A 15,953-nucleotide genomic window follows, 5' to 3' on the forward strand; every position below is an offset into this window, starting at 1 on the left:
CTCAGACATTGGCTTTGGTACCAAGCTCTCCTCCTCTCTACAACAGATTATCCAGAGAAACATCCAACCTTTAGAGAACCTCTAGAGGCTACAGGCGAAAGCTTGACTTTCACCTTCAAGAAATCCCAACAAGTAGCCCAAAGAGGACTCTGTCAGAGCTCCACTAGGGCCTACAGTGCAACCGTTGTCACATTTGTAAAATGGCACCTTTGTGCTCCACACAGACATGGGAAGATCCAGGAACAACCCTCTGCACACTGCTATATATCCTTTCCAGCAAACTTTGCCATAAACATTGAGATTTTTAGTTCACACATATTGCAATACATGTTTAAGCTGGCCAACTGCGTCAAACTAAACCTTTCTGGCCAAACCCTACTCTACCAAAAGCAAATGCTACTGTGGACACAATGCCAACATGGGGCAAAAAGACACAAAGTGGGGGGAGAGCTGCTAGGTTAAAACCTGGCTACTGACCTTCAAAGCTCTAGAGGATGTGAGAAGCATGCTTCACTAGGGCATCCCGCGCTCTTTGGCTGCAGCTCATGGCCGGTCAGTTTGCCATTAATCTGGACCAGATACTAGGCTCGTACCCCATATTCAGGGCTTTGCACTCCTGTGTCTCTGCGGAGCCTCCGACATTAGAGTGGAGTTTATCCCCTGTTTCAGGGCCTCTCACACTTGTCTTGTAGAGCCTCCAACATTAGCGAGGAGTTTATCCCCTATTTCAGGGCCTTGGACGCTACTGTCTAGGACACTGGTGCTGAGCTGGTTCCCTGTCTCAGACATTGGCTTTGGTACCAAGCTCTCCTCCTCTCTACAACAGATTATCCAGAGAAACATCCAACCTTTAGAGAACCTCTAGAGGCTACAGGCGAAAGCTTGACTTTCACCTTCAAGAAATCCCAACAAGTAGCCCAAAGAGGACTCTGTCAGAGCTCCACTAGGGCCTACAGTGCAACCGTTGTCACATTTGTAAAATGGCACCTTTGTGCTCCACACAGACATGAGAAGATCCAGGAACAACCCTCTGCACACTGCTATATATCCTTTCCAGCAAACTTTGCCATAAACATTGAGATTTTTAGTTCACACATATTGCAATACATGTTTAAGCTGGCCAACTGCGTCAAACTAAACCTTTCTGGCCAAACCCTACTCTACCAAAAGCAAATGCTACTGTGGACACAATGCCAACATGGGGCAAAAAGACACAAAGTGGGGGGAGAGCTGCTAGGTTAAAACCTGGCTACTGACCTTCAAAGCTCTAGAGGATGTGAGAAGCATGCTTCACTAGGGCATCCCGCGCTCTTTGGCTGCAGCTCATGGCCGCTCAGTTTGCCATTAATCTGGACCAGATACTAGGCTCGTACCCCATATTCAGGGCTTTGCACTCCTGTGTCTCTGCGGAGCCTCCGACATCAGAGTGGAGTTTATCCCCTGTTTCAGGGCCTCTCACACTTGTCTTGTAGAGCCTCCAACATTAGCGAGGAGTTCATCCCCTATTTCAGGGCCTAGGACGCTACTGTCTAGGACACTGGTGCTGAGCTGGTTCCCTGTCTCAGACATTGGCTTTGGTACCAAGCTCTCCTCCTCTCTACAACAGATTATCCAGAGAAACATCCAACCTTTAGAGAACCTCTAGAGGCTACAGGCGAAAGCTTGACTTTCACCTTCAAGAAATCCCAACAAGTAGCCCAAAGAGGACTCTGTCAGAGCTCCACTAGGGCCTACAGTGCAACCGTTGTCACATTTGTAAAATGGCACCTTTGTGCTCCACACAGACATGGGAAGATCCAGGAACAACCCTCTGCACACTGCTATATATCCTTTCCAGCAAACTTTGCCATAAACATTGAGATTTTTAGTTCACACATATTGCAATACATGTTTAAGCTGGCCAACTGCGTCAAACTAAACCTTTCTGGCCAAACCCTACTCTACCAAAAGCAAATGCTACTGTGGACACAATGCCAACATGGGGCAAAAAGACACAAAGTGGGGGGAGAGCTGCTAGGTTAAAACCTGGCTACTGACCTTCAAAGCTCTAGAGGATGTGAGAAGCATGCTTCACTAGGGCATCCCGCGCTCTTTGGCTGCAGCTCATGGCCGCTCAGTTTGCCATTAATCTGGACCAGATACTAGGCTCGTACCCCATATTCAGGGCTTTGCACTCCTGTGTCTCTGCGGAGCCTCCGACATCAGAGTGGAGTTTATCCCCTGTTTCAGGGCCTCTCACACTTGTCTTGTAGAGCCTCCAACATTAGCGAGGAGTTCATCCCCTATTTCAGGGCCTCGGACGCTACTGTCTAGGACACTGGTGCTGAGCTGGTTCCCTGTCTCAGACATTGGCTTTGGTACCAAGCTCTCCTCCTCTCTACAACAGATTATCCAGAGAAACATCCAACCTTTAGAGAACCTCTAGAGGCTACAGGCGAAAGCTTGACTTTCACCTTCAAGAAATCCCAACAAGTAGCCCAAAGAGGACTCTGTCAGAGCTCCACTAGGGCCTACAGTGCAACCGTTGTCACATTTGTAAAATGGCACCTTTGTGCTCCACACAGACATGGGAAGATCCAGGAACAACCCTCTGCACACTGCTATATATCCTTTCCAGCAAACTTTGCCATAAACATTGAGATTTTTAGTTCACACATATTGCAATACATGTTTAAGCTGGCCAACTGCGTCAAACTAAACCTTTCTGGCCAAACCCTACTCTACCAAAAGCAAATGCTACTGTGGACACAATGCCAACATGGGGCAAAAAGACACAAAGTGGGGGGAGAGCTGCTAGGTTAAAACCTGGCTACTGACCTTCAAAGCTCTAGAGGATGTGAGAAGCATGCTTCACTAGGGCATCCCGCGCACTTTGGCTGCAGCTCATGGCCGGTCAGTTTGCCATTAATCTGGACCAGATACTAGGCTCGTACCCCATATTCAGGGCTTTGCACTCCTGTGTCTCTGCGGAGCCTCCGACATCAGAGTGGAGTTTATCCCCTGTTTCAGGGCCTCTCACACTTGTCTTGTAGAGCCTCCAACATTAGCGAGGAGTTCATCCCCTATTTCAGGGCCTAGGACGCTACTGTCTAGGACACTGGTGCTGAGCTGGTTCCCTGTCTCAGACATTGGCTTTGGTACCAAGCTCTCCTCCTCTCTACAACAGATTATCCAGAGAAACATCCAACCTTTAGAGAACCTCTAGAGGCTACAGGCGAAAGCTTGACTTTCACCTTCAAGAAATCCCAACAAGTAGCCCAAAGAGGACTCTGTCAGAGCTCCACTAGGGCCTACAGTGCAACCGTTGTCACATTTGTAAAATGGCACCTTTGTGCTCCACACAGACATGGGAAGATCCAGGAACAACCCTCTGCACACTGCTATATATCCTTTCCAGCAAACTTTGCCATAAACATTGAGATTTTTAGTTCACACATATTGCAATACATGTTTAAGCTGGCCAACTGCGTCAAACTAAACCTTTCTGGCCAAACCCTACTCTACCAAAAGCAAATGCTACTGTGGACACAATGCCAACATGGGGCAAAAAGACACAAAGTGGGGGGAGAGCTGCTAGGTTAAAACCTGGCTACTGACCTTCAAAGCTCTAGAGGATGTGAGAAGCATGCTTCACTAGGGCATCCCGCGCACTTTGGCTGCAGCTCATGGCCGCTCAGTTTGCCATTAATCTGGACCAGATACTAGGCTCGTACCCCATATTCAGGGCTTTGCACTCCTGTGTCTCTGCGGAGCCTCCGACATCAGAGTGGAGTTTATCCCCTGTTTCAGGGCCTCTCACACTTGTCTTGTAGAGCCTCCAACATTAGCGAGGAGTTCATCCCCTATTTCAGGGCCTAGGACGCTACTGTCTAGGACACTGGTGCTGAGCTGGTTCCCTGTCTCAGACATTGGCTTTGGTACCAAGCTCTCCTCCTCTCTACAACAGATTATCCAGAGAAACATCCAACCTTTAGAGAACCTCTAGAGGCTACAGGCGAAAGCTTGACTTTCACCTTCAAGAAATCCCAACAAGTAGCCCAAAGAGGACTCTGTCAGAGCTCCACTAGGGCCTACAGTGCAACCGTTGTCACATTTGTAAAATGGCACCTTTGTGCTCCACACAGACATGGGAAGATCCAGGAACAACCCTCTGCACACTGCTATATATCCTTTCCAGCAAACTTTGCCATAAACATTGAGATTTTTAGTTCACACATATTGCAATACATGTTTAAGCTGGCCAACTGCGTCAAACTAAACCTTTCTGGCCAAACCCTACTCTACCAAAAGCAAATGCTACTGTGGACACAATGCCAACATGGGGCAAAAAGACACAAAGTGGGGGGAGAGCTGCTAGGTTAAAACCTGGCTACTGACCTTCAAAGCTCTAGAGGATGTGAGAAGCATGCTTCACTAGGGCATCCCGCGCTCTTTGGCTGCAGCTCATGGCCGCTCAGTTTGCCATTAATCTGGACCAGATACTAGGCTCGTACCCCATATTCAGGGCTTTGCACTCCTGTGTCTCTGCGGAGCCTCCGACATCAGAGTGGAGTTTATCCCCTGTTTCAGGGCCTCTCACACTTGTCTTGTAGAGCCTCCAACATTAGCGAGGAGTTCATCCCCTATTTCAGGGCCTAGGACGCTACTGTCTAGGACACTGGTGCTGAGCTGGTTCCCTGTCTCAGACATTGGCTTTGGTACCAAGCTCTCCTCCTCTCTACAACAGATTATCCAGAGAAACATCCAACCTTTAGAGAACCTCTAGAGGCTACAGGCGAAAGCTTGACTTTCACCTTCAAGAAATCCCAACAAGTAGCCCAAAGAGGACTCTGTCAGAGCTCCACTAGGGCCTACAGTGCAACCGTTGTCACATTTGTAAAATGGCACCTTTGTGCTCCACATAGACATGGGAAGATCCAGGAACAACCCTCTGCACACTGCTATATATCCTTTCCAGCAAACTTTGCCATAAACATTGAGATTTTTAGTTCACACATATTGCAATACATGTTTAAGCTGGCCAACTGCGTCAAACTAAACATTAAGGCAGCACAAATGCTGGTCAGACATTTAGATGTCTATTTTCCAATGATTGCTGATGCATGCATGTTACCCTACGCCTGTTAAGACCTTAAAATGTACTATGAATGCAGTTAGCCAGAAATTAAACCTATGACTACCAATCTCAAGTACGATCCCTATTCTTGCATGAGAGATTTTCTGAAAAAATGTATGGGTATCAACTGTAGGTGAATTCAAATCTAACTGCAGAATTCAGCGAACTTAAGTAATTTGGACCAAGCTGGCATAAACAAATTTACTTCACTTAACAGATGAAGTGGATGTGAGCGCTATATAAACAGGTATGTCGTCTCAGCCACATACAGCACTGTGTTCCAGCAGCTGTCAAATTGGATTGAGTGCTGCTCAGCCATTCACAGGCGGTTGGGTGCCCTCACAGTCTCCACCTCAGCCTGAGGAACCTTTGTATTCATTCATAGTCCCATAGCCTGAACACAGCAACGCATATGTAGCTGATGCTACATACAGTTTATAGAGGTGCTGCATCTGTTAATGATGTAAACAGTACATTTGGACTAGCTTGGTCCAAACTATTCAAAGTTCGCTAAAACCTGGAGATCAGCTTTAATCGCTCATCCCCAATAATCACACATTTTATGTTAACATAAATCATACACAAAAGGTAAGACTTTTATCCTTCTCACCTTAAAAACTTCAAAGAGACGAGAGAACTGCTTTCCAACCAAGACATTGAAAACTTTCCCATCTTCTCCACTAAGACGGCTACAAAGGAGGACAAATGTCAAATTATTACACACAAACTGATATACATTACCCTAAATATTTTATTGTGGAATATAATTTCTACTTGAAGGAATATTCACCACTAAATAGTTCTAAAGATCAGAATGGAAGATTATACACCATGGGGTTGTTTTAGCTGAATTTGCTTGCCAAAGAGGTAAAGCACTCTGGCAGCTGTCCGCTCTAGTGTGAATTCAGCCTGAAAGGGTTTTGTTATATCTGCTTGATAAGTGCAAAAAATACCTGTTGATCTTGTTAGAAATCTCGTGAGCTGATAACTTACTGTGCACTCTGCTAACTATTATCTCTAAGGTGTACAGAAGCACTCCCCTCCGGTATGTACAATAAGAGAAGGACAGCATTCTGTTGTCCTGTCTTGTTTCTGATGATACAAAAGGAAGAGTAGGCATTGTCATCCTACGGCAGTTTTGTTACTGGAGGATCATCAGGGAAAAAATAAAGGAAGAAAACTAGTGCAGCCACCACATCTAAGGACTAGAAAGCTGCAATATATTCATTTTTTTGTGGCTTAGATGCACTTTAAGAATAGGCTGTTCAACTAGAAAAGTTGGTATTGAGTGAAAACAGCTCCCCTTGTTCACTAACATTTATTGGCTAGGTATTCCTTAGTAAATCAATTCCTGCATCCACTGCAATATTCTGCACCGCAACAATCTGGAATGTTTCTAGCTCCAAAATGCAATTGTACTCACTTTGCAATTGCAAGATAAGCATCTGTCTGTTCTGTATGTGAGGTAGATGTGTCTTCCAAGGTTTCTAGTAAAGGCAAGAGTTGAGCGTTTTCAGGATTAGCAGCCATATTCCCAAAAAACTGCAAAGAAATAAGAAGTCACTTAAAATAATCAGCCCAGTGGTTTGCTACAGTAGGAAATAAATTGTGTTTCTATATCTTACAGTTTTCTTGCTTAGTGCAGCAACTATAGATACAAAACGTTACACTTTTTATCTGCTTGAACACCAGACTGTTTCACCCCCTTCCTGCCCAGGCCATTTTTCAGATTTCAGCGCTGTCGTACTTTGAATGACAATTACTCAGTCATGCAACACTGTACCCATATGAAATTTATATCAATCTGTGAGACAGATAGAGCTTTCTTTTGGTGGTATTAAGTCATTTAGTCACAACTGTTTTTTTTGTTTTGTTTTTTGCACTATATAAAATGGAAAAAAGTTTTGCCATTTCTTCATTTCCGGTCTGTAAAGTTTTGCCAATAATATTTCTTCATAAATGTGGGCCAAAATACATTCTACTACATACAAACTATGGTATATACTGTATATCCATAAAATGATCAATTCTGATGTACTGACTGCCCAACTCATTTCTTGAGGCCCTAAAATGCTAGGACAGTACAAATACCCCCCAAATTACCCTTTTTTTTTAATTTTAAATCAGACAGTCCAAGGTATTTAGTAAGAGGCATAGTAACATTTTTGAAGTTGTAATTGTTCAGAAAATGAAAGAAAAAAAACAAAACAAAACAAAAAAAAAAAACATTTCCCCAAGTTGTCATTTTAAAAAGTTTTTTCACATAAGCAGCATGGGCACACTTACAATTACACCTCAACACATTCTGCTTCTCCTCCTTAGTATGGGGATAGCACATGCATGAGACGTTTTCACAACTTACCCACATGGGGGGGGGGGGCCCAAAATCAAAGTAGAACCTTCAAGCTTTATAAGGGTGTAAATTAGGCATCTCATTTCCTCACTACCTCTCTCATTTATGTAGGCCCTGGAGCACAAGGACAGCAGAAACGCCCAAACGAATAGGACTGCCTGCATGGGGATGCACAGAACTCCTGCCCCCAGTCTGACATCCTTGCAGGTGTACAGCCCCAAATGCAGACAGTGATTTCGGGGACATGCACCTGCACTGATGTTGGATTGGGAAAAGCGGCTGTGTCCATGCAGCTGTTGTGTCCCAATAATCAATGTGACTGCCTGCATGGGATGCACAGAGCACCTGTGCAGGTAAACATGGCCCTTGCACAAGGTATGCATCGATAAGCCCCTTGTGAACAAAACCTTACGTCAACACTGGGGCAGATGTGACATAGCGATGTTCAGGGACACTGACTGGCTGCACTGGTGTGGTAATGGTGTATTTACACTGGGGGGGTTGGGGAATGCTACGGTTGAGTCAAATTTTTACCACCCCTCAACTGTTCCCCCTTTAGCTGGGAGGGCAGCAGTCAGGGAAGTACACATGCTGCAGCAGGAATTTCACCACATTGAGCTCAGCAGGCACTACTAAGGATCACTGTTGTATATAAATGGCCGGACTGTGGCAGTGCAAGGTCGAGTGGCCGGTTATAAACGGCCTCCCCGCCCCCTGCTTTTGCGCGCTCCCTGGGATCGCACAGCACCACGATCCGGTGCCCGCTGTGTCCTCCGGACACAGTGAAACACCGATCGTCATACAGAACCTCTGTGTGAGGTCCCAATCATGTGATCACTGATTGGCCAATCAGTGATCACATGCAAAGAATTATTACTATACAGTATTTATATAGCGCTAAGAGTTTGCTCAGCGCTGTACATTTTAGTGGGGTACAGTAACAATACAATACACGAGGGGTTCGAGGGCACTGCTCCACGGAGCTAACAATCTAGGAGTAAGTAAGATGTCACTTCTGACATCATTGCTTACTACGTGTGAAATCTGTGAATGATCACAGAGATCACATGGTACAAGGCTGTTGTGAACAGCCTTGTACCATGTGACAAGCTGGGACCAATCACAGCTCACACAGTAGTTCTCAATGGATGCAAGAATGTAGTCAGAGAGAAGGAGAAATGATTGCTTTTACAGCCTTTATGGGTATAAAAGCAATCAGTGTAAACAAGAAAATAAAAAATCATCCCCCACAAGTAGTACAGTGTCACCATGGTGACACTGTACTGCTAGAGTGACAGTATGTAAAAAAAAAAAAAATAATAAAATGTAAAAATTTTTTAAAATGATAATTTTTGGTTATAAACTAATTTGGCATTTTTTTTTACTAAAAAGATAACAAAATAAATTTTGGCCAAGATTTATGATGAAATATTTATTTGAAAAATTTTATAAGAAAAACACTCAAAATTTGTGGACTTTTTCATTTACATAGCAAAACAAAAAAAATCCCAGTGGTGAATAAATACCACCAAAATAAAGCTTTATTGGTCTCAAAAAAATGCTAAAAAACATTCATATGGGTACAGTGTTGCATGACCACGCAATTGTCATTCAAAATATGATAGCGCTGAAAGCTGAAAATTGGCCTGGACAGGAAGGAGGCAAAAGTGTCCGGACTTGAAGTGGTTAAATAAAAATGGAGTCTGATATGTACCAGATTCAACCTCTAATAGTATATAAGTCTCTTCTGTCATTCTCAGAGTGGATAAGATATCTTGTTCCTTAACCACATAGCTGGTTATTTATATTTACCACTGCATATTGATATCCAAGAAATTGTCTATTTTAAACTTTACATACTAACTAAATTATACACCACACTTTTGTCAAGGTTTTTTTTTTATCTGATTAATCAAAGCAATAATTGGCCAACTAATCGATTATGAAAACAATCATTAGTAGCAGTCCTATAGGGGTCCCCTTTGTATTGGAGATGTCAGATATTACCCTGTATCCAGGTACTGGAGGTGTCAGGTGTCCCTACCCCTTGTCCTGGTGTTGGCAGTGTCCCATTTGTCCTTGTATTGGAGGTGTCTCCCTGGTGTTGGGAGGGATCCTAGTATTAGAAGTGTGCCCCTAGTGTTAGGTGTCCCCTCCATCCTAGTACTGGAGGTGTCTCCCTGGTGTTAGAGAGTTCCTGGTATTGGTGGTGTACCCCCATCCAGGTATTGGTGGGGAACCTCCCACCCAAGAAATGGCAGTGTCTCTGTGATATTTAAAATACCGCCCCCTCCCCCATTCCATTACTGGATGTATCAGATGCCCCCGTCCCAATAATGGTGGTATCCCCCTGGTATTAGAGTTATCACTTTTCTACCCTGCCCCAGTATTGGAGGTGTCCCCGCCATCCCAGTACTGGAAGTGTTGTCTCCCTGGTGTTGGATGTTCCTCCACCTCCCCACCATTGCAGTATTAAGAGAAGTCAGGTCCCCCTCCACCCTGGTATTGGAGATGTTCTCCTTGTCCTATTATCTCAGGTGTCCAATATCGCCCCCGTGTACTGGAGGGGACCTGCCTCCTGTACTGGTTGTGAAGGTGTCAAGTGTCCCCCCCATCCTGGTGTACTGGAGAGGTGGCCCCTGGTATTGGATGTGTCCTGGTATTAGAGCTGTCAGATGTTCCATGTCCCCCCCCCCTTCCCAGTTTTGAAGATGTTCCCTCTTTCCCCATATTGAAGGTATCCCCTCTGTCCTGGATTTGGCAGTGTCCACCCCTTTTGCAGCATTAGAGGTGGCCGCTGCCCCCCCCCCCCAGTACTGGAGTGGACCCTGGTATTAAAGGTAGCCCCCCCAGCCCCAGTGCTGGAGGTATCCCCCCTGCTGGAGGTGTCAGGTGCCCCCCCTGCCCCAGTGCTGTAGATTTCCCCACTGTCCGAGTTTTGGAGGTGTCCCCCCTGCCCCAGTGCTGGAGGTATCCCCCATGCTGGAGGTGTCCCCCCTGCCCAAGTGCTGGAGATTTCCCCACTGTCCGAGTATTGGAGGTGTCCCCCCTGCCCCAGTGCTGGAGGTGTCCCCACTGTCCAAGTATTGGAGGTGTCCCCTCTGCCCCAGTGCTGGAGGTGTCCACACTGTCCGAGTATTGGAGGTGCCCCCTCTGCCCCAGTGCTGGAGGTGTCCCCACTGTCCGAGTATTGGAGGTGTCCCCCCTGCCCCAGTGCTGGAGGTGTCCCCCCTGCCCCAGTGCTGGAGGTGTCCCCACTGTCCGAGTATTGGAGGTGCCCCCTCTGCCCCAGTGCTGGAGGTGTCCCCACTGTCCGAGTATTGGAGGTGTCCCCCCTGCCCCAGTGCTGGAGGTGTCCCCCCTGCCCCAGTGCTGGAGGTGTCCCCACTGTCCGAGTATTGGAGGTGTCCCCCCTGCCCCAACGCTGGAGGTGTCCCCCCTGCCCCAGTGCTGGTTGTGTGCCCACTGTCCGAGTATTGGAGGTGTCCCCCCTGCCCCAGTGCTGCAGGTGTCCCCACTGTCCGAGTATTGGAGGTGTCCCCCCTGCCCCAGTGCTGGAGGTGTCCCCCCTGCCCCAGTACTGGAGGTGTCCCCCCTGCCCCAGTACTGGAGGTGTCCCCCCTGCCCCAGTGCTGGAGGTGTCCCGCGCTCTTTGGCTGCAGCTCATGGCCGGTCAGTTTGCCATTAATCTGGACCAGATACTAGGCTCGTACCTCATATTCAGGGCTTTGCACTCCTGTGTCTCTGCGGAGCCTCCGACATTAGAGTGGAGTTTATCCCCTGTTTAAGGGCCTCTCACACTTGTCTTGTAGAGCCTCCAACATTAGCGTGGAGTTCATCCCCTATTTCAGGGCCTCGGACGCTACTGTCTAGGACACTGGTGCTGAGCTGGTTCCCTGTCTCAGACATTGGCTTTGGTACCAAGCTCTCCTCCTCTCTAGAACACATTATCCAGAGAAACATCCAACCTTTAGAGAACCTCTAGAGGCTACAGGCGAAAGCTTGACTTTCACCTTCAAGAAATCCCAACAAGTAGCCCAAAGAGGACTCTGTCAGAGCTCCACTAGGGCCTACAGTGCAACCGTTGTCACATTTGTAAAATGGCACCTTTGTGCTCCACACAGACATGGGAAGATCCAGGAACAACCCTCTGCACACTGCTATATATCCTTTCCAGCAAACTTTGCCATAAACATAGAGATTTTTAGTTCACACATATTGCAATACATGTTTAAGCTGGCCAACTGCCTCAAAGTAAACCTTTCTGGCCAAACCCTACTCTACCAAAAGCAAATGCTACTGTGGACACAATGCCAACATGGGGCAAAAAGACACAAAGTGGGGGGAGAGCTGCTAGGTTAAAACCTGGCTACTGACCTTCAAAGCTCTAGAGGATGTGAGAAGCATGCTTCACTAGGGCATCCCGCGCTCTTTGGCTGCAGCTCATGGCCGCTCAGTTTGCCATTAATCTGGACCAGATACTAGGCTCGTACCCCATATTCAGGGCTTTGCACTCCTGTGTCTCTGCGGAGCCTCCGACATCAGAGTGGAGTTTATCCCCTGTTTCAGGGCCTCTCACACTTGTCTTGTAGAGCCTCCAACATTAGCGAGGAGTTCATCCCCTATTTCAGGGCCTCGGACGCTACTGTCTAGGACACTGGTGCTGAGCTGGTTCCCTGTCTCAGACATTGGCTTTGGTACCAAGCTCTCCTCCTCTCTACAACAGATTATCCAGAGAAACATCCAACCTTTAGAGAACCTCTAGAGGCTACAGGCGAAAGCTTGACTTTCACCTTCAAGAAATCCCAACAAGTAGCCCAAAGAGGACTCTGTCAGAGCTCCACTAGGGCCTACAGTGCAACCGTTGTCACATTTGTAAAATGGCACCTTTGTGCTCCACACAGACATGGGAAGATCCAGGAACAACCTTCTGCTCACTGCTATATATCCTTTCCAGCAAACTTTGCCATAAACATTGAGATTTTTAGTTCACACATATTGCAATACATGTTTAAGCTGGCCAACTGCGTCAAACTAAACCTTTCTGGCCAAACCCTACTCTACCAAAAGCAAATGCTACTGTGGACACAATGCCAACATGGGGCAAAAAGACACAAAGTGGGGGGAGAGCTGCTAGGTTAAAACCTGGCTACTGACCTTCAAAGCTCTAGAGGATGTGAGAAGCATGCTTCACTAGGGCATCCCGCGCTCTTTGGCTGCAGCTCATGGCCGGTCAGTTTGCCATTAATCTGGACCAGATACTAGGCTCGTACCCCATATTCAGGGCTTTGCACTCCTGTGTCTCTGCGGAGCCTCCGACATCAGAGTGGAGTTTATCCCCTGTTTCAGGGCCTCTCACACTTGTCTTGTAGAGCCTCCAACATTAGCGAGGAGTTTATCCCCTATTTCAGGGCCTCGGACGCTACTGTCTAGGACACTGGTGCTGAGCTGGTTCCCTGTCTCAGACATTGGCTTTGGTACCAAGCTCTCCTCCTCTCTACAACAGATTATCCAGAGAAACATCCAACCTTTAGAGAACCTCTAGAGGCTACAGGCGAAAGCTTGACTTTCACCTTCAAGAAATCCCAACAAGTAGCCCAAAGAGGACTCTGTCAGAGCTCCACTAGGGCCTACAGTGCAACCGTTGTCACATTTGTAAAATGGCACCTTTGTGCTCCACACAGACATGGGAAGATCCAGGAACAACCCTCTGCACACTGCTATATATCCTTTCCAGCAAACTTTGCCATAAACATTGAGATTTTTAGTTCACACATATTGCAATACATGTTTAAGCTGGCCAACTGCGTCAAACTAAACCTTTCTGGCCAAACCCTACTCTACCAAAAGCAAATGCTACTGTGGACACAATGCCAACATGGGGCAAAAAGACACAAAGTGGGGGGAGAGCTGCTAGGTTAAAACCTGGCTACTGACCTTCAAAGCTCTAGAGGATGTGAGAAGCATGCTTCACTAGGGCATCCCGCGCTCTTTGGCTGCAGCTCATGGCCGGTCAGTTTGCCATTAATCTGGACCAGATACTAGGCTCGTACCCCATATTCAGGGCTTTGCACTCCTGTGTCTCTGCGGAGCCTCCGACATCAGAGTGGAGTTTATCCCCTGTTTCAGGGCCTCTCACACTTGTCTTGTAGAGCCTCCAATATTAGCAAGGAGTTTATCCCCTATTTCAGGGCCTCGGACGCTACTGTCTAGGACACTGGTGCTGAGCTGGTTCCCTGTCTCAGACATTGGCTTTGGTACCAAGCTCTCCTCCTCTCTACAACAGATTATCCAGAGAAACATCCAACCTTTAGAGAACCTCTAGAGGCTACAGGCGAAAGCTTGACTTTCACCTTCAAGAAATCCCAACAAGTAGCCCAAAGAGGACTCTGTCAGAGCTCCACTAGGGCCTACAGTGCAACCGTTGTCACATTTGTAAAATGGCACCTTTGTGCTCCACACAGACATGGGAAGATCCAGGAACAACCCTCTGCACACTGCTATATATCCTTTCCAGCAAACTTTGCCATAAACATTGAGATTTTTAGTTCACACATATTGCAATACATGTTTAAGCTGGCCAACTGCGTCAAACTAAACCTTTCTGGCCAAACCCTACTCTACCAAAAGCAAATGCTACTGTGGACACAATGCCAACATGGGGCAAAAAGACACAAAGTGGGGGGAGAGCTGCTAGGTTAAAACCTGGCTACTGACCTTCAAAGCTCTAGAGGATGTGAGAAGCATGCTTCACTAGGGCATCCCGCGCTCTTTGGCTGCAGCTCATGGCCGCTCAGTTTGCCATTAATCTGGACCAGATACTAGGCTCGTACCCCATATTCAGGGCTTTGCACTCCTGTGTCTCTGCGGAGCCTCCGACATCAGAGTGGAGTTTATCCCCTGTTTCAGGGCCTCTCACACTTGTCTTGTAGAGCCTCCAACATTAGCGAGGAGTTTATCCCCTATTTCAGGGCCTCGGACGCTACTGTCTAGGACACTGGTGCTGAGCTGGTTCCCTGTCTCAGACATTGGCTTTGGTACCAAGCTCTCCTCCTCTCTACAACAGATTATCCAGAGAAACATCCAACCTTTAGAGAACCTCTAGAGGCTACAGGCGAAAGCTTGACTTTCACCTTCAAGAAATCCCAACAAGTAGCCCAAAGAGGACTCTGTCAGAGCTCCACTAGGGCCTACAGTGCAACCGTTGTCACATTTGTAAAATGGCACCTTTGTGCTCCACACAGACATGAGAAGATCCAGGAACAACCCTCTGCACACTGCTATATATCCTTTCCAGCAAACTTTGCCATAAACATTGAGATTTTTAGTTCACACATATTGCAATACATGTTTAAGCTGGCCAACTGCGTCAAACTAAACCTTTCTGGCCAAACCCTACTCTACCAAAAGCAAATGCTACTGTGGACACAATGCCAACATGGGGCAAAAAGACACAAAGTGGGGGGAGAGCTGCTAGGTTAAAACCTGGCTACTGACCTTCAAAGCTCTAGAGGATGTGAGAAGCATGCTTCACTAGGGCATCCCGCGCTCTTTGGCTGCAGCTCATGGCCGGTCAGTTTGCCATTAATCTGGACCAGATACTAGGCTCGTACCCCATATTCAGGGCTTTGCACTCCTGTGTCTCTGCGGAGCCTCCAACATCAGAGTGGAGTTTATCCCCTGTTTCAGGGCCTCTCACACTTGTCTTGTAGAGCCTCCAACATTAGCGAGGAGTTCATCCCCTATTTCAGGGCCTAGGACGCTACTGTCTAGGACACTGGTGCTGAGCTGGTTCCCTGTCTCAGACATTGGCTTTGGTACCAAGCTCTCCTCCTCTCTACAACAGATTATCCAGAGAAACATCCAACCTTTAGAGAACCTCTAGAGGCTACAGGCGAAAGCTTGACTTTCACCTTCAAGAAATCCCAACAAGTAGCCCAAAGAGGACTCTGTCAGAGCTCCACTAGGGCCTACAGTGCAACCGTTGTCACATTTGTAAAATGGCACCTTTGTGCTCCACACAGACATGGGAAGATCCAGGAACAACCCTCTGCACACTGCTATATATCCTTTCCAGCAAACTTTGCCATAAACATTGAGATTTTTAGTTCACACATATTGCAATACATGTTTAAGCTGGCCAACTGCGTCAAACTAAACCTTTCTGGCCAAACCCTACTCTACCAAAAGCAAATGCTACTGTGGACACAATGCCAACATGGGGCAAAAAGACACAAAGTGGGGGGAGAGCTGCTAGGTTAAAACCTGGCTACTGACCTTCAAAGCTCTAGAGGATGTGAGAAGCATGCTTCACTAGGGCATCCCGCGCTCTTTGGCTGCAGCTCATGGCCGCTCAGTTTGCCATTAATCTGGACCAGATACTAGGCTCGTACCCCATATTCAGGGCTTTGCACTCCTGTGTCTCTGCGGAGCCTCCGACATCAGAGTGGAGTTTATCCCCTGTTTCAGGGCCTCTCACACTTG

General features: G+C 47.1%; 1 long non-coding RNA gene across 2 annotated transcripts in view; it reads right to left on the reverse strand.

The window, feature by feature from the left end:
* Positions 1-15,953, reverse strand: part of LOC149431223 (uncharacterized) — a 404,708-nt gene that overhangs the window by 136,873 nt on the left and 251,882 nt on the right. Inside the window, exon 5 of one of the 2 annotated variants that reach the window (XR_016309353.1) lies at positions 6,540-6,658. The exons of the other annotated variant lie outside the window; for it this stretch is intronic. This is a non-coding gene — a long non-coding RNA (uncharacterized LOC149431223). Of the gene's footprint in view, positions 1-6,539; positions 6,659-15,953 lie in introns of those variants that run through there. 2 annotated transcript variants of the gene reach the window in all.

The sequence above is a fragment of the Staurois parvus genome, unplaced genomic scaffold (genome assembly GCF_062004578.1).
Source record: "Staurois parvus isolate SC_StPar_1 unplaced genomic scaffold, SC_StPar_1.0 ptg002337l, whole genome shotgun sequence".
NCBI classification, from domain to species: domain Eukaryota; kingdom Metazoa; phylum Chordata; class Amphibia; order Anura; family Ranidae; genus Staurois; species Staurois parvus.